Source organism: Manis javanica, chromosome X, assembly GCF_040802235.1.
Source record: "Manis javanica isolate MJ-LG chromosome X, MJ_LKY, whole genome shotgun sequence".
NCBI classification, from domain to species: domain Eukaryota; kingdom Metazoa; phylum Chordata; class Mammalia; order Pholidota; family Manidae; genus Manis; species Manis javanica.
Window position 1 is genome coordinate 13,067,593 of NC_133174.1, and position 19,991 is coordinate 13,087,583.

The 19,991-nt window shown below is 36.9% G+C and overlaps 1 long non-coding RNA gene across 1 annotated transcript in view; it reads left to right on the forward strand.

Annotated features, from left to right (window-relative positions):
* LOC108407539 (uncharacterized) overlaps positions 1 to 19,726 on the forward strand; it is a 146,902-nt gene extending 127,176 nt beyond the window's left edge. The window contains exon 4 of the long non-coding RNA XR_001855767.3: positions 19,537 to 19,726. This is a non-coding gene — a long non-coding RNA (uncharacterized lncRNA). The remainder of the gene's footprint in view (positions 1 to 19,536) is intronic.
* The last annotated feature ends 265 nt before the right edge of the window (positions 19,727 to 19,991 follow it).

Sequence of the window (19,991 nt, forward strand, 5' to 3'; positions counted from 1 at the left end):
ATTCCTCTTTGCTGGCATATAAAAAGGACTCTCCTGGATTCCCGCCATTGGCCATGGAGCTCTAACACATTGTTGTTGGCTCAGCTGGGGAGCCAAGATGAGTAAAATATTCTCTAAACTCCTGTGGAAACACACAGCAAGTGTTTCCAACCGTACTGTATTATTTGACCCAAAATATTTTTCCCCCTGCTATTTGCCAATCCATGTGTTACTTCCCTTAAAACTCCACAGTGGCCTTCCTTCACAAACCCCACAACCCTTGGATTATTAAGAGAGTCTGGATCACCTCTAACTATTCTTGTGATCTTCAGCAAGTTACCTCTCTTTTCTGGGCTTCTGATTTCACGTCTCATGGAAAGGGATGTATTAGAATAGAGTTTCTCAAACATTAGTGTGGATTGAAATCATCTGGAGGGCTTATTGAAACTGATGGCTGGGCCCTCCCTCCAGACTTACTGATTCAGTAGGTTTGGGATAGAATTCCAGGATTTCTATCTCTAACAAGTTCCCAGGCTGATGCTGCTGGTTAAGGGACCACATTTGGAGAGCCACTGAATTAGATGAACCCAGAGGGTCATGGAGCTTGTTCAGTTAATGAGTCTATAAGTCTGAGTCAGTGCTCTTTTGATTGCAAGTGGCAGAAACTTACACTAGCTTAAGTAAGAAAGGGAAGTCATCAGCTCACATATCTGTGAAGGACAGAGGTGGAATGGATTCTGAATACAGGAATTCAAATTATGTCATTGGATTTCTTTCTTTCTCTTTCTCTCTGTCAGCAGTTGGTCCCAATCTCCTCCTTTTACACAGGACTTCTTCCATGCTAAGTGGCATGTAGCATAGCTGTAGACACCTCCAGCTTATATAAGCCCCAACGGAAATCACAGACAAGAAATCGAACTCCTCTCTCTGGTTTGGTGTATAGTAGTCCCAGGGACAGACTCTCATTGGCCTGGCTTGGACCATCATATGATGAGGAGGATGGAGTGTTATGATTGGCTAAACATATGTCACATGCCTCCTTTTGAAGTCGGGGGCTAGAGCATTAAGATGGGCAGCACCCTTCTCAGACCATAACCTCTATATCTGTCTTGGTTGTTGCCATGTTTCGGGATCTAGTACCTAGCACATAGCAGATGCTTAACAAATATGTGTTGAATAAGTAGTGAATCCAAAATCTTCAGAATTGAAATTCTAAGAGTAGATGTATAATTTCTTGAGATTTTCACACAATTTTATTGTACCCAGCTAAGGTATTGTTTGTTGTTCTCTTCTTTTTCCTCCCAGTGGAGACTAGAAGAATTATGCTAAGACCCAGCATACCCCTTATATTCTTTTGGGTTTCTGAGGCTCATTCTGATCTTGCTTTGTCTTTGGAAGCACAATTACATATCTTTTTCCCTCAAAATAATGTAAATTACTTTTTACATTAGTTTAATAAGGTTTAAATTAAAATTTTTTTCCAAGGAAGATAAACATCTTGCCCTCCCTAACCCCAGCCTATATTACGTGAATTCTTTTTAGAATATTCATCAAATCAGAGGACTTGGGTTCTTTGTTACAAACATTGACTCTTTCAGGTCCTCAATTTCCTTGTTTGTAAAAGAATGCAGTTGACCAAGATCAGTAGTACTCAGACTTGACTGCCCATTAGAACCACCTGAGGAGCTTGAAATACTGATGCTTAGGCCCCATCCTCAGAGAATCTGATTTAAATGGTAGTGCCATTAGTATTTTTCAAAGTTCTCTAGGTGGGTCTAATGTGCAGGCAGAGCTGAGAACCACTGGCTAGGTCTTTCTAATTTAAAGATGTAGACTTAGAGAAAATATTTGATAATCATACATTTGATAAGGGACTAATATCAAAAATATATAAAGAACTCATACAACAGCGAAAAAACCAATCTGATTAAAAACTGGGCTGAAGATCTGAAGAGATAGTTTTCCAAAAAAGACATACAGATGGCCAACAAGCACATGAAAAAATGCTCAACATCATTAATCATCAGGGAAATGCAAATCAAAACCACAATGAGATAGCACTTCACACCTGTTGGAATGACTATTATTAAAAAATTAACAAAAACAAGAAATAATAAATATTGGTAAGGATGTGGAGAAAAGGTAACCCTCATGCACCGTTGGTGGGAATATAAATTAGTTCAGTCACTATGGAAAACAGTGTGGAAGTTTCTCAAAAAATTAAAAATAGAACTACCATATGATTAAGTAATTCCACTTCTGGGCATTTATCCAAAGAAAACAAAAACACTAAATTGAAAAGATATATGCACTCCTATTCCACTGCAACATTATTTACAGTAGCCAAGGTATGGGTGAAACCTAGTGTCCATTGATAAATGAATTGATAGCAAAACATCATTGTTTAATTTTTTTTCATTTTTGTTTCAAAAGCTGTAACTACACTTTGAGGATAACTATATGTGGTATATGGAATATTGCTCAGCCATAAAAAAGAACGATCTCTTGCCATTTGTGACAACATGGTTGGATCTTGAGGGCAGGCATTATGCTAAGTGAAAAAGTCAGATAGAGAAAGACGAATAACATATGATTTCACTTACAGGTGGAATCTAAAGAACAAAACAAGCATTAGAGAAACAAACTCATAGACACAGAGAACATACTGATTGTTGCCAGAGGAGAGGCAGTTGGGGAGTGGGCAGAATGGGTGAAGGGGATCAAGATGTACAAAGTCCCAGTTATAAAATAAATAACTCATGGGAATATATTGTACAGCACAGGAAATATAGCCAATAATATTATAATAACTTTGTATGGTATCAGATGGTAAGGTGACAGGATAGACTTACTATGGTGATCATTTTGCAGTGTGCATAAATATCAAATCACTATGTTGTACACCTGAAACTAGTATGATACTGTATTTCAATTATACTTCAAATTGAAAAAAATGTAAACTTAGAGTCAGAATGCCCCACTACTTAGGCAAATCATTAAATCTCCCTGGGACTCAATTTCTCTATTTGTGCAATGGAGGCATTAATAGTACATAAGGTTATAGTGAGAATTAAATGAGATGTTCCAACTTAAACCTTGTTATTTAAAGAGTGGTTCAGGAATCCAGCCAGCTGTATCTGCATCATTTAGGTACTTCTTAGAATGCAAAACCTCAGGTTCCTCCCCAGACCTACTGAAACATTTTATTAAGATTTTAATAAATACCTTAATCTGCATTGTAATAAGATTCACAGATAATCTTATGCACATTACAATTTGAGAAGGACTAGTGTTGAGGATTTAGTAAACTACCCAACACATAGTAAATGTTCAATCAATTAGTACAAATATTACTAATTAGTAATTGTAATAACTAAATTAGTATAATATTAGTAATATTTGTACTAATAATTCTGAAGGCAAATCATTCTATTTCCATCCTTGCTCTCAAATTTTTTCTAGACCCAGCATTAATATTTTAGTCTCTGGATTGTTCTTTAACCAAAATAAACATTTATTCCCAAAGTTACTCATTATTAAAGATGTAAAATACAAATGCATTTTACTTATAAAGGAAAATACCCCACAACCTAGTTTTGGGGGGCTTTTTTAGTAAATTAAAATAGAATCTATTTTGGCATTGCTTCTCTTCAGTGCCCTTGACAGCTGTACAGTATTTTTTTAGTTTAGAAAAATAAAAATGTATTTAACATAACTAGGATTGTTCTTTAAAACAATCGTATTTTGTATATTCTATTAAAGCAGAGTTTTTCAGATAGCAAAAATGTCATTATTGTTTACTTTTTTTCATTTTTGTTTCAAATGCTGTACCTACACTTTGAGGATAACTATATACAAAGTGAAATTTGACAACCAAAGAACCCATTGCCATTGTGATAAAAAATTTTTTTAAAAAGAATAGATTTCACATTTTCTGGACTTAGGTTTACCATATTATCAAGCAGGTTCAGAAATCAACATTACCCTGAACTCCAAGCCCATTGAATATAGCATTTGTTACCCGAGACTTCACCAAACCAGTCTCATTTTATGAGCTGATAAGGTTATTTTTTGATTCTTCTAACACTTTATTTTTTGCCTAAAAGATTGCTAAATATTTTTATTGACCATGAATTTTCAAGCCCAGACCTATTTCTTTGACATTCTCAAGGCTCAACAGCAAGGGAAGTCAGACACTGAGATGCAAACACCTTGATGTTCTGTGGGAAGAAGAGAAACTCTACACTTTCTTTGTTGGCCTAACAGGTTTTCCATTCTGGAACACTCCAAGTCCTTGGCCTCAGCATGAAGATTTAGTATTTTCACAAGGTCCCCAAGTGATTTGTATGCACATTAAGTTTAAGAAACACAGTTCTAGATACTTTTACACAGTATCTTCCTATTCCATATTTTTAAAGTTTGATTTGATTCTTATGCTGAATATTTTTTCCCTCAAAATAAATTTTAAAAAATCCAAATGTTAATGCCTTCCACTTTCCCTTGTTCTGAGAGAATACTTTTCCTCACATTACCTCCCTTGATTTTCTCATTTTTAGTCACACATTTTATTCATCATTCCAGAAAGTGATTCTGTGAAATAAGAGGATGTAAGACTGTTCCTCAGATTCCTCAGGGACTATGTGTAAAACCATCTGTCACACCCCTATGAGGCAACTAACTTCTCATTGTCAACGTGAAGTTCTTTTGTGTCCTCAGGTTGGCTTTTGCACACAGAAAATATTATTCAGAGGCTAATTTGGTTCTTGGAAATAATATTTGATTCAAATTAAATTAACAAATTTAAAAATTTAAAACCTGAGTTCTCTCTTAAGCTTTTAAGTTAAACTTACAAATCTTGTGTTTTCTTTATAAGTATAATTGCATTTTATCAATAACTTTACAGGGACTTCTACAATAATTTAATTAAGTTCTTTTAAATAATTTTATACCAAATTTATACATTTATCGCATTTTATTTTCTGTTTAAATATATCATTTCTTCACAACTTCCTCAAGAATGTTACTGATTCTAATAAATCTAATAAATTAAACTTCTAAGTAAGTCCTTTCAAAAGTTCTAATACTATTTTCAAACTTAACAAACGATGTCACAAGCCTAAATCAATTACTTGTATAAATATTTTAAATTAGAAACATAAGGCTGATCTGTGAGATAATCAAATACTCAAAATTATCTTAAACATTGCTAGTAGATAACATACAGAGAATTCTCACACATACACAAAAATATTAATACTATGGGTTTGATTTATTTATCTATCTCTATACTTAACTGTAAGTCCTCTTAGGGTTAAAGCAGTGGTTCTCAAGAGAGGGTGACCATGCCTCCCAGAGCACATTTGTCAATGTCCAGAGACAATTTTGTTGTCGCAACTAGGGCAGGTGAGTTCTGCAGACGTCTAGTGGGTGGAGACCAGGGGTGCATCTCGACACACTACAATGCCTAGGACAGTCCCCCCAGCAGAGAGTTAATCAGAGCAAAATATCAATAATGCCAAGGTGGAGAAACCCTGGGCTAAAGGTACTATTTAAGGAAACAGTTACATCACAGCAAGCAATTTAGGGTTACTCCCCAAGTGAATTCTGAGGTTACCTTCTTAGTTGACTGAGATTTGGTCAGTATGTGACATCTGGAGCTACAGGTATTCAGAGCAATCTTTCCTACAACCCAAACTGCCTTACAGTGCCCAACCACACACACGTTTTTCACAGTGGCTATCCCAATGGACAACTCCAAGGTCAGAGTCGATAAGTGAGGTTTGTTTTGCTTGCAGAACCCCCTAAATTCAAGTCAAGGCTTATTTACTTTTGTAACCTCTTTTACCTTTTTCACTAATAAGGGTCAATGAAAATCTGAGACCCTCCAACCCAGATTGTTTCACCACATAATTAGACTTACTTTATTTACAGTTTCACTCTATTATGAAATTTTATCTTATCTCAGAAGGCTGAAACATTTAAATGCCTCTCATTGGATTCTGCATATTTATCACATTTACTCTAGCTAGGTAGTCAAGTTCTAAAGTTATTCTAATGCCAATTATAATGAGGAACATAAATATTTGTGTAAGTAAATTAGTAAAATCATGCTATATTTAAGTATTTAAGAATATAATGTAATACATGATACATATAGTACATATATATGTGTGTATATAAGTAATATACGTTTTCACATGCCTACCATATGCCAGGCACTGATGTTTTATATTCGATATTGCTCTAGACATAAGAACTGTGGTTTAAACAGCTGATAGATTTTTGCAAATCCCTATCTCCAAACTGATGCCCTCAAACTAAACATCAGCAAATATTTATTGAGTATCTATTCTGTGCCAGGTACTATGGGAGGTGCTGAGGATGAGGAAGTGACCAGGGTATACATATTCTCCACTCTCATTAGCATTACATTATAAGGTTATGTTTAGGATTAAATGAGATAATATGTGAAAGCTCTTTATACTTCTTAAATCACCATGCAAATTCTAAAGATTTAGACACACAGAAGCTACAGCAGATTCAAGTGGGCAGACTTTGCATCTACAGGGTTTAGAATCATCTCAGCATTAAATTCTGAAAAGTTTCAATTCTTCTTTATAACAAAAATTACAAAGGAACTTGTTAGCACTACTCTTGAGTATAGATAAGCAGGGTAGATACAGCCAGAAAGTCACACATCTTTATTCTGTGGCTTTCAAGATTGCCCTGGGGGCCAACATCCAGCCAACAGATGGGGAGAAGGAAGAGAGAACTGTGAAAGGGTAGCTTTTATGGTCCAGGTTTGGATGGTGCGCTTCACTTTTTTGCTTGCATTTCATTGGCTAGGCTAGAGCTGTCATATCCCCAGCAGGGATGCTGGGAAATGCAGTTCATGTCAGTGCCCAAGAGGAAGAAGATGCAGTTGTAGTGTCCAGAATGCCACTCTCTAATACACCCATTCACACAACGCTGATTAATTATGGTGGATAGGGTTATATGAAAACCTTTGAATGTGCATCTCAAGTCTTGATACTTGATTCATTTTATATTTCTAATGCTTAAGACTTACCTTTAAAGGGAAGGATAAAATGTATGTGAGCCCCCCCCCCCCCTGTGTTGAGAGAAAGCTTCTGCATCCGTGGATGTTTTATTGCCCTTGTCTAGCTCGGATTAGCACATAGTCTACAGGCACACACCTGATCATCTACAATTGCTCTCTTACAACACTAAACTATGTTTTCTACCTTTATCTTGCATCTACCTACCACTTCAGCAGTTTATTAAAAATAATAATAATAATAATAATAATAAAGGGAGAAATGTGGGATCCACATATAAATCAAGTATAAAAATCAAACGAATATTCATATTTGACCTGATTGTTTATAGTTCATAATGCGTGATCAGAACCGGAAGTTTCTGTGATGAATGCCCTTGTACTGTTCACCATGTAAGAACTTATTCACTATGTAAGAATTCGCTCACCATGTAAGAACTTGTTCGTTATGCTTCAGAAGATTGGAGACTGACGAGAACTAGGCTTGAGATGGATTAATGATTGTGCATTGAGCATTGACCCCCCTATACAAAATTTTATTGTTGTTAACAACCATTTGATCAGTAAATATGAGAGATGCCCTCTAAAAAAAAAAAAAAAATGTATGTGAGCCAAGTTCTTAGGGTAACTTTCTTTGCCTCTTAGAGCCAAAGGTTTTTCATCAATTAAAAGGAAACATTGAAATAATAAAGATTACCACAAACAAATAAGTAAATTAATAAAATAAAAATAGAAGAGCAAAAGAGAAAATCAATGAAACAAAATTTGGTTCTTTTTATCATTTTGGATCAGCAATATTAACAAATCTTTAATTCTATTGATCAAAGAAAAGAGAGAGAAGACTCAAGTTATGAAAATCAGAAATGAAAGAGGGGATATTATTACCAACTTTAAAGATATGAAGGAGATTATAAAGGAATACTATTAATAACTGCATGTTGACAAATTGGATAACTTAGATGAAAGGGACAAATTTCTAGAAAGTCATAAACTACTTAAACTGATTCAAGAAATAGATGTCAATTATACCTCTATTTAAAATAAATAAATAAATAAGAAGAAATAGAAAATCTGAGAAGACCTGTAACAAGTAAAGAGACTGAATAAGTAATCAAAAAACTGCCCACAAAGAAAATACCAGACCCAGATGGCTTTACTGGTGAATTCTACCAAATATAAAGAATTGAATTAATAACAATTTTTTGCAAATTATTCCAAAAAATAGAAAAGGTACACTTCCTAACTCATTACATGAGCCTTCATCATATGAAGCCGGTATTACTGTGATAAAAACCAGACTAAGACATTATAAGAATAGAAAACTACAGACCAATATCTGTCATAAATACAGATGCAAAAATCCACAACAAAATATGAATCCAGCAACACAAAAGGATTATGCACTGTGACAAAGCGCAATTTATCCCAGGAATCCAGTTCAGTTTAACATGCAAAAATCAATTACTGTAATATACTATGTTAATAAAATAAAGGGCAAAACCACATGATAATCTCAATGCAGAAAAAGCATTTGAAAAAAATTTAACAATTATTCATGATAAAAACGCTCAACAACTAGGAATATAAAGGAATTTCTTAACCTGATAAAGAGCATCTATGAAAAACCCACAGCTAACGTTATACTTAATAATGTCCTCTAAAATCAGGAACAAGGATGGCTGCTCTCAGTATTTCAATTCAACACTGTACTGAAGTTCTACCAAGGAAATTAGGCAAAACAAAGAAATAAAAGGCAGCCAGATCAGGAAGGAAGACATAAAACTATATTTACAGATAACATAAACTTATTTATAGAAAATCCCAAATAATGCTCTAAAATCTACTAGAACTAAGTTTAGAAAGTTTGCAGGATACAAAACCAATATACAAAAATCAATTGTCTTTCTATATACTTACAGTAAACAACTGGAAAATGAAATTAAGAAAAGAACCCCATTTATAGTAGCACCAAAGAGAATAAAACACTCAGGAATAAAATTAAAGAAAGAAATGCAAAACTTATATGCTGAAAACTACAAAACATTGTTGAAAGAAATTAAAGGCTTAAGTACATGGACAGACATCTTTGTTCATGGATAAGAAGCCTTAGTATTGTTAAGATGGTGTAGCTCTGTGCGAAGCGTGTTCCTGGTCCTGGCAAATAACCCTGTGTAACCAAAATCAGTCAAGGGAAAAGCTAGATTGGGAGAAACCCTTTTATTGCTCGCAAGAGGCCTGGCTCCATTGGTCCCCTCTAGCCACCACTCTCCCGTCTCTCCTGTCCAGGTGTGAGCTCACTTCCCAGCCCCGCTCCTTCCAGGGGAAACTGTGCAAGCAGAGAGCAGATCCCCACAACTGACAGGCGCCAGACCAATTACACAGCAGAAGGGAGGAGAGAACAGCCTCTCCCAGGAGGCTGAGGGAAGAAACACATATTGATATGCAAATGGCCAAGGCCAGGCGAGAGATTCCGGAAATACTGCGATATGATGGCAATTGACCCCAAATTGATCTATAGATTAAATGCAATCCCTATCAAAATCTAGACTGGCTTTTTTTGACAGAAATTGTTGGGCTGTTCCTAAAATTCATATGGACATGAAAGGGACCCAGAATAGCCAAAACAATCTTAAAAAAGAATAACAACTTTGGACTCAAACTTGCTACAAAGCTACATTAATCAAGACAGTGTGGTAATGGCGTAAGGACAGACATACAGATCAATGGAATAGAATTAAGAATCCAGAAATAAACTCACATTATGGTCAATTGATTTTCAACAAGGTTACCAAAACAATTCAATAGGGCAAGAAGAGTCTTTTCAACAAATGTTGCTGGGACAATTGCTTACCCACATGCAAATGAAATAAGTTGCTTCCGTACACCATATACAAAAATCAATTCTAAATGAATCAAAGTGTTACGGGTTGAGTTTTTTCTCCTCAGTCCTTGTCCCCACAACAATGAAGAACTGAAAGGCAGAGACACAGTAGTGAAGCAGAGGTAAAGTTTTATTTGAATACACTCCAAAGGAGGAGCGGGCCAGAGTCAAGGTAGACAAAAGCCCTGAACTTTTAGGAGAGGGTCTATTTATAATGAGCTAGCCCTGGGCACTTCTTTTGATTGACAGGATGAGGCCATTTGATTTACAGCTCCAGTTATACACCCATTCCTCTGGGTGCGCTGTGTCTTTTCCCAAAATGCACACAGAAAAGCCCATGGGGCAGGGTGGGGGGAGGGCGAGCAAAACCTCAATTTTACTTCACTGAGATTATGAGGAGGTATGGTTTGGGCAGTTCTTAGTTTTGCTTGGTTGTGCCTGCGTTGGGACCTGGATGGGACCCATTTGGCCTGGTCCCAATAGGCAAGTAGTTATCTCCCTGCAAAGCCTTTGTCCCCTTCGCATGGGACCCCCTACCTGGGCAGTTTGGGCAATTATTTTTTCCTTGAACTTTATCTTCCCCTTCCCCCGGCTGCTCATGTTTATCTCTTTAGCAAAAGGCCTAAATATAAGACAAAAATAAAACCTTTAGAAGAAAGCATAGGCCTAAATCTTTCTGGCCTTGGATTAGGCAACGTTTTCTTAGACATAATACACAAGCAACAAAAGAAAAAATTGATCAATTGTACTTTATCAAATTAAAAACTATTATGATTCAAAGGACAGCCTCAAGAAAATAAAAAGACAACTTACAGACAGGAAGAAAATATTTATGTAGGGGAGGAAAAATAATTTTCCCTCTACCCTTCTAGGTTCCTGGCTGAGATTTCCCTGCAATAAAAGATAGGTTAACAAGAGAAACGCAAACAGAAGTTTAATAACATGGGTACCTCCTATATACATAGGAGAGAGACCTAGGAAAGTTGAGTAAATCCCCGAAATGACCCAGGCTACCACCTTAAATACCACTTTTAGCTAAAAACAAAAGAAGATATTGAGGGAGAGGGATGGGGAGCCAGTTGGGGGAGGTTCAGGCAAAACCCAGTAAACAAGGGCCAGGTTGTTATGAAGATTTAACTCTTTGCCATCTCATCAATAAGAGTTTCTAGAGATTAGTCATCCTCTTTCTGGTACAGAGATGGAGACACACTTACAAATGGAGATTATCCTTATACATGTGAATGTCTCTTACAAAAGGCAGCATCTACTCTGTTATCAGAGATTCTCCTGCGTCTGCAGCCTCTCAAAAATAATCCACCCCACTTAATCAATATGCCAAAGAGGTATATTTTGAGGTGGCATATTTTGCTCTCCTCTATTTGTAAATCATACATCTTATAGGAGACTTGTATCTAGAAAATATAAAGAACTCTTATAACTCAATAATAAAAAGACAACCCAATTAAAAAATGGGCAAAGGATCTGAATACACATATATTTCAAATATCATATATAAATGGCCCTTTAGCACATGGAAATTTGTTCATCATCATTGGTTATCAAGGAAATGCAAACCAAAACCCCGGTGAGGTACCACTTCATACCCACTAGGATGACTACAATTAAAAGGAGAGGTAATAACAGGTGTTGGTAAGAATATGGAGAAATTAGAACCCTCATACACTGCTGGTGGGAAGGTAAAATGTTGCAGCTGTTTTAGAAAACAGTCTGGCAGTTCTTCAAAAGGTTTTGCATAGAGTTACCATATAATCCAGCAATTCTGCCCTCTGACATCTGCCCAAGACAAACGAAAATGAAAACATATGTCCACACAAAAACTTGCACATGAAGTTCATAGTGATGCCGAGGTTCTTGTTCACAAAGCCGAAGAATGAGCTTCACAAACACTCAAGGTAGGAGAGGAAGGTACAGGCCTTTATTTAGAAATAAAGTGAGATAATAGAGCTCCTGGCTCATGCCAGGAGGGGACAAGAGAGCCCATGATGGTGCGTTGTCTAGGGGTTTTATAGGCAATTGAGAATTTTTCGAGAACATCAAAAAAAAGGCTTAGGGGTGTGGACTTGTACCACCTGCCCTGTCCTCAAGGTGGGCTGGGTTATTGTCTGTCTGCTAGGGCTCTTTACAGTGAAGTCATGGGTTATGGTGAGATACCCTTGTGGAACTCTCAAACATTCCAGGGCAAGTTGCTCCTGGCCTTTTGACTTTTAACTGATCTCACTGAAGATGTCTCTATTCTTAGTCTGGTATTTTTCCCTAGAGAATTAGTGTGACCTTGACTTTGCATAATGCTTAACAGAGTTTCAATGGGGACTTCTTTGCCCATTGTTACATTGCTCTGACTGTAAATATTCCGCCCTGCTTTTCCCCCTCCCCCAGAGGCCCTCACCCTACTCTGATTACACCCATGGTCCCTGTCTCAATAGCATTATTAATAATAGCCAAAAAGTGGAAACAGTCAAAGTCCATCAACAGATGAATGGATAAACAAAATATGGCATATCCATATAATAAAATATTATTTGGCCATAGTAAGGAATGAGGTATTGATACATGTTACAACCTGGGTGACCCTTGAAAACATGATGCCAAGTGATAGAAGTCAGTCATAAAAGGCTACGTATTGTATATTGAATGATTCTGTTCACATGAAATGTCCAGCATAGACAAATCTATAGACAGAAAGTAGGTTAGTGGTCAATGAGGGCTGAAGCAGGGGCATGTGGGGGAGATTTGAGGGAAAATGGGAAGTGATTGCGAATGGGTATGGGATTTCTTTTCTTTTTTTATTTTTTTTATTTTGGTATCATTAATCTACAATTACATGAAGAACATTATGTTTACTAGGCTCCCCCTCCACCAAGTCCCCCCCACATACCCCTTCACAGTCACTGTCCATCAGCATAATAAGATGCTATAAAATCAACTACTTGTCTTCTCTGTGTTGCACAGCCCTCCCTGTGCCCCCTCCATACTATACATGCTAATAGTAATGCCCCCTTTCTTTTTCCCCGCCCTTATCCCTCCCTTCCCACCCATCCTCCCCAGTCCCTTTCCCTTTGGTAACTGTTAGTCCATTCTTGGGTTCTGTGATTCTGCTGTTGTTTTGTTCCTTCGGTTTTCCTTTGTTCTTATATTCCACATATGAGTGAAATCATTTGGTACTTGTCTTTCTCCACCTGGCTTATTTCACTGAGCATAATACCCTCCAGCTCCATCCATGTTGTTGCAAATGGTAGGATCTGTTTTTGTCTTATGGCTGAGTAATATTCCATTGTGTATATGTACCACCTCTTCTTTATCCATTCATCTACTGATGGACATTTAGGTTGCTTTCATATCTTGGCTATTGTAGATAGTGCAGCGATAAACATAGGGGTGCATCTGTCTTTTTCAAACTGGAGTGCTGCATTCTTAGGGTAAATTCCTAGAAGTGGAATTCCTGGGTCAAATGGTATTTCTATTTTGAGCATTTTGAGGAACCTCCATACTGCTTTCCACAATGGTTGAACTAATTTACATTCCCACCAGCAGTGTAGGAGGGTTCCCCTTTTTCCACAACCTTGCCAACATTTGTTGTTGTTTGTCTTTTTGGTGATGGCGATCCTTACTGGTGTGAGGTGATATCTCATTGTGGTTTTAATTTGCATTTCTCTGATGACAAGTGATGTGGAGCATCTTTTCATGTGTCTGTTGGCCATCTGAATTTCTTCTTTGGAGAAGTGTCTGTTCAGCTCCTCTGCCCATTTTTTAATTGGATTATTTGCTTTTTGTTTGTTGAGGTATGTGAGCTCTTTATATATTTTGGATGTCAACCCTTTATCGGATCTGTCATTTATGAATATATTCTCCCATACTGTAGGATACCTTTTTGTTCTATTGATGGTGTCCTTTGCTACACCAAAGCTTTTTAGCTTGATATAGTCCCACTTGTTCATTTTTGCTTTTGTTTCCCTTGCCTGGGGAGATATGTTCGTGAAGAAGTCACTCATGTTTATGTCCATGAGATTTTTGCCTATGTTTTTTTCTAAGAGTTTTATGGTTTTATGACTTACATTCAGGGATTTCTTTTGAGGGTGATGAAGTGTTCTAAAATTCATTGTGTGATGTTGCACAACTCTGGAAAAATACCAAAAACGATTTAATTTTACACTTTAAATGGGAGAATTGTATGTTATGTTAATTATGTCTCATGTTCAAACAACCACACATCAAAACTCCAAAATTCTGGGGAGCCACTATTTCAAATAATATTACATTCATTGTGAGAAATACCAGATTTCCTTCAGTGTTCCAAAAAATGGATTACTTTTGAAGTTTCAATGTACATGGGTTTACTCAGAACTAAAAAGTTTATAAAAGGAGAAAATATTTAAATAGAAGAGAGGAACTGAAACAAAGAGACATGGGGACAGAAAATTGACCATATTCCCTACTTGGACAGTTTGTTTTCCATTATTCTGATATTTTTAGTAATAATAGTTGTTTTTCACTCCTTTTCTCCTGCTTAAAATTCAGCTTTCATCTTTATTCTCTCTTTCATCAACTATCTTTGTATCAACCTTTGTTTTGAGATGCATGTATTCTGGGATGGGCAGATGGTGTTCGTTTGCTGTCTGGCATAGTTGGTGGGGGCAGAGGGTAGAGCCAGTCCCAAACTGTGATGTTAATAAAATATTTCTTTGTATCTTTGGACATTTCTCTATCAAGCTGTCTCTCTGGACACTTACTTACTGATTCAACAAACATTAATTTCCTTTTTGTGTTCTAGAAACACAAAGTGAGTGAAATTTCTTTCCAGAACTTGTTGGGGTGAAAAAATTTTCCTTTCTTCCCTTCTAGGCTCTTTGTCTGGTCTAATAATTAAGTTGACATAAGACAGACTAATGGGGTAAAAACAAATTTAATTTCATGCATATGGGAGCTCCATAACATGAGACCCAAAGGCTGTCAGGCAATTGAGGTTTAAGCCATACAGAGCTAGGGAAAGGGATAGGGACCTGGGGCTTGAAAGGGAAGGGTGGTGATTCACAGAACAGAAGAAGAGCAGATGTTTGGTAATTAGATGTTTACCGTGCCATGCGGGTAAGTCTTTCACATTAAAAAGTTATCTCTGCTAATAGCTCTCTTTCTGGGCCAGGCCCCCTATCTGAATTCTTTTACACAGTTAAGGGAGTGGTAAAAGATTTTCTCAAATCTTCTGGGTCTTGATTGCCTTCCTTCAGCTCAAAAGATCCACATCCCATCCTTGGATGTTTTGTTGCCCTTGTCTAGCTTGGATTAATACTTAGTCTATAGGCACAGACCTGATCATCTACATTTGCCCTCTTACAGCACTAAACTATGTTTCCTACCTTTATCTTGCATCTACCTACCACTTCAGTGTTTTATTAAAATAACAATAATAATAATAATAATAATAATAATAATAATAATAATAATAAGGGAGAAATGTGGGATTCACATATAAATCAAGTATAAAAATCAAACGAATATTCACATTTGACCTGATTGTTTATAGTTCATAATGCGTGTGATCAAAACCGAAACTTTCTATGATGACTGCCCTTGCACTGTTCACCATGTAAGAATTTATTCACTATGTAAGAATTTGTTCACCATGTAAGAACTTGTTCGTTATGCTTCAGAAGATTGGAGACTGTTGAGAATTAGGCTTGGGGTGGATTAATGATTGTGCATTGAGTCCCCTATACAGAATTTTATTGTTGTTAACAACCATTTGATCAATAAATATGAGAGATGCCCTCTCAAAAAAAAAAAAAAATTCTTCCATGACGGGCAGGTTATAATCCAAAAAAAAAAAAAAAAAGATCCACATGCCAAAGTGGCACATTTTGGGGTGGCCTATTCTGCTCCCTTTCAACCTCAAGGAACTCTAGTGTAGTGTTCCTCAACCTTTTTTCATTATCTTCTCACTAAGAAGCCTTTGTAGACTTTTTTTTTTTCCCCATAATAGAATCCCCCTCACGAAACTTTAAATCCATAGATACACTGTTTATCTGTTTATGTATTTGTGGCCCTTTGGAGGTCCATAAATCATTGTCACCTCTAAGATTTCTGATCCCTTGGGGTCCATATTACTCCCATTGAGAATGTGTGGTTTGGTGGGAGGAAGTGATATAAACAAGGAGATGACAAAATGATGTGCTATTATTATCAAAGTAGAACAAAATACATCAGACCTCAAAGAAAGGAGAGACCTTATATCCAAAAGCTACTTAAATGGCAAGAGTCTATGCTGGGGTTTTTTGGACAGAAAAACAGGTTTTTATCACTAAGCATTTACAAAAGAGCAATTCTCCCTTCCTTCCTTCCTTCCTTCACCCTTTCCTCTTTACTGCCACAAATGCTTCTTGGTTAACTAGTAAGTGCCAAGCACCAAATCTTTCCTTTAACTTTTTTTCCCTAATCCCGTTTTGCTCCCTTCCTGCTACTCTTCCCAGATCCAAGTGCTTTTCTGTTCTTTCCTAAAATAATTTATTCAGGTCCTTTATCCCTACTAATGCTTAGATGATGGATAAAAGATTATAAATGTTATCCTTCTGTGGTCACTTTCTTTAGGTACAGAATCTTAGTTGTATTCTAGATCTCAATGAGACCAGTGAGAAGACTACATTACCCAACCCTCCTTTCAACAAGGGTTGACCAATGTAATATAAAGGGAAGTTGTTGGATGGGATGTTCAGGAAGCGTATTTTGAAGAGGATAGAAGCTGGCATGGACCTTTTGCCTTTCTTTCTTCTTTTCTGCTGGCTGGAATATATATATGATGGCTTGAGCATCAGCAGCCATTTTGGACTCTGAGTGGAACTTGGAGATGGAATGAACAGACTTAGAATGATAAAGCAAAATGACCAAAGGTGACTGGGTTCTTGATGACCATGGGAGTTCCTTCCCAACATTGGACTGCCTACTGTGAAAAATAAACTCCTATGGGTTTAACCACTGCTATTTGGGGTTTTCTGTTATATGCAGCCAAATCTAATACAAACTACTACCTTTCAGTGGTGGTATTTGCATTTCAACAAGCATTAAGAGTTTAACCTAAAAGAATGAAACTCTATCCCAAAGTTTCCCGAATTATATTTTCAGAAATGCTCCCAAATATTTATTTTTGTTTAAGGGGATAAAAATTGCTTGCCAGTTACTGTAATGTGTGCTTGTGTCAAACTGAACATCAGCCCATGAGACTTTCTAATTACACATTTGTGAATAAGAAGTAATCCCATGGAGAGAACTGTTATTCATGTATATCTATTTATAGCTGCAGAAGATGGTTCCTATAGTTAAGGGTCAAAATAATCAATGCATACCTGAAAAATAGGTAAGTTTATGTATTAGACCAGCTCCCTTCAAATAAAGCCAAATAGACATTTCAAAACAAACAAACAAGCAAACAAAAATGTAGCATTTAGAAAAAGGAAGAGAGTAAAAAAGAAGTTAAGTGGATGGGATTTTTGGCAGTTCTGAGATTAAATATTAATTAGTTGGAGTTCTGTCAGGAAACAGAAGGCACACCCAGCTGTGATCTGTGAAGACAACTTAATGAACAGACTACTTATGGAGGTGTGGGCAGTGTTAAGAGAACCAACAAGAGATGTTACCTGTGGTGACTCCTGCTGGCCAAACCCAAGCAGAATCCAGAACATAAGGGAGTCTGGGACACCAAGCAGGGCCCAGATGGACCATGAATAGATTAGGAGGAGAGATTCAAGTAGCAAATACCCAGCATACTGAAAAATGTGTAAATGGGGATAAAAACAGTGCCTATCCCCTAAATTTGCTTTGAGGATTAAATGAGACAGTGCTTGTATAATTCTTCATACAATGCCTGGCATAAAGGATGCATCCAATTAAAGCTACCTATTATTTTAATTTTATCAGCTATTGAATATACAGACATACTTATTTGTTTCAAGTTAAGGCCAGTTTGTCAATCAATTGTTAAGATTTAAAATTTAACATCTCGAATGTGATTCTGAAAGCTGGCTCACACAGATGTCTTTCCAAGCCGTCTTTTTTCATTAAACTTGATGACTTTATATTCCATAACATAACAAGTAATGTATCAGACAGCAGCTTCATCTCATTTAAGCCTGTATACTCACATGATCCATTCAAATAGTAAAGCAGAAACCAAAGAACATAGAGGAACTTCTCCTTCCCCCTCTGGAAATATAATATGTGAAAAGTCCAAGTTTTTTCTCTTTTGATTTGTAGAAGCACTCATAAAACATTGGTATTCTAGATTCTTCAGCTCCCAAAATTCTTCCCTAGATGCCTTTGATGCCTGACATCCTTCTACAAAGGAATAAAGCTTTTCCTTCTGCAACTGAAGTAAAGACATGAAATGAAAATGGCCTTAGGGAAAACAGCACATTGGTTAAGAGTTCAGATGCTTCCTGGGAAGCAAGTTTTGATACAGGCAGAATGACAGTGAACAGGCTTCCTTTAACAACACAGGTCCTGCTGAGACAGACACAGGCAAGTAAGTGGGAGTGCTCTCCTCTGGCTGTGCCAGAGAGGGAAGGTCAGCAGGCCTGGGCTGAATTAAAAGGGGTGTGACTCAAGGACATGCGAGGCCAGCTGCAGGAGGAAGCAGAATAGTTCTTTTTTTTTTTTTGGTATCATTAATATAGAATCACATGGCAACGTTGTGGTTACTAGATTCCCCCCATTATCAAGTCCCCCCCACATACCCCATTACAGTCACTGTCCATCAGCGTAGTAAGATGCTATAGAGTCACTACTTGTCTTCTCTGTGCTATACTGCCTTCCCTGTGCCCCGCCCCACTACATTATGTGTACGAATCATAATGCCCCTTATTCCCCTTCTCCCTCCCTTGCCACCCACCCTCCCCAGTCCCTTTCCCTTTGGTAACTGTTAGTTCATTCTTGGGTTCTGTGATTCTGCTGCTGTTTTGTTCCTCCAGTTTTTTCTTTGTTCTTATACTCCACAGATGAGTGAAATCCTTTGATACTTGTCTTTCTCCACCTGGCTTATTTCACTGAGCATAATCCCCTCTAGCTCCATCCATGTTGTTGCAAATGGTAGGATTTGTTTTCTTCTTATGGCTTAGTAATATTCCATTGTGTATATGTACCACATCTTCTTTATCCATTCATCTACTGATGGACACTTAGGTTGCTTCCATTTCTTGGCTATTGTAAATAGTGCTGTGATAAACATAGGAGTGCATATGTGTTTTCGAAACTGGGCTCCTGCATTCTTAGGGTAAATTCCTAGGTCAAATGGTATTTCTATTTTGAGTTTTTTGAGAAACCTCCATACTGCTTTCCACAATGGTTGAACTAATTTACATTCCCACCAGCAATGTAAGAGAGCTCCCCTTTCTCCACACCCTCGCCAACATTTGTTGTTGTTTGTCTTTTGGATGGTGGTCATACTTACTGGTGTGAGGTGATATCTCATTGTGGTTTTAATTTGCATTTCTCTGATGATTAGCGATATGGAGCATCTTTAATGTGCCTGTTGGCCATCTGAATTTCTTCTTTGGAGAAGGGTCTCTTCAGATCCTCTTCCCATTTTTTAATTAGATTATTTGCTTTTTGTTTGCAGCAGAATAGTTCTTGACCAGAGCCTGGGTCAGAGCTGGGAAGTCAATTTCATGTGTGCCATCCAAAAGGTGAGTCCAGGAGAGAAAATTAGTATGGAATGTGAGTTGTGCTTAAGGAGGATGGTCAAAATATTTAACAATAGGTATAGTAATATGGAGATGCAGACATAGAAATATAATACATGTAGAGGGAGATAGAGGCATATTTGGATATATTGATTTTATGTAATACATCAGTAAAAAATTAAATGCATATAAATCCTTTTATTTTCTACCTCTACAGATGTATATATTATAAAACTACTTATTAATTATTTATCAAATAGTTCTAGTCATTTCTAAATTATTTGTTGAGTTTTAGAAATTCTTTATGGTAGTATTTTGTTTGACATGTGCTGTTACTGCCAAATAATGCTTCTGAGTGAGCAGTGGTTTGATGCAGCAACATCAAATTCTT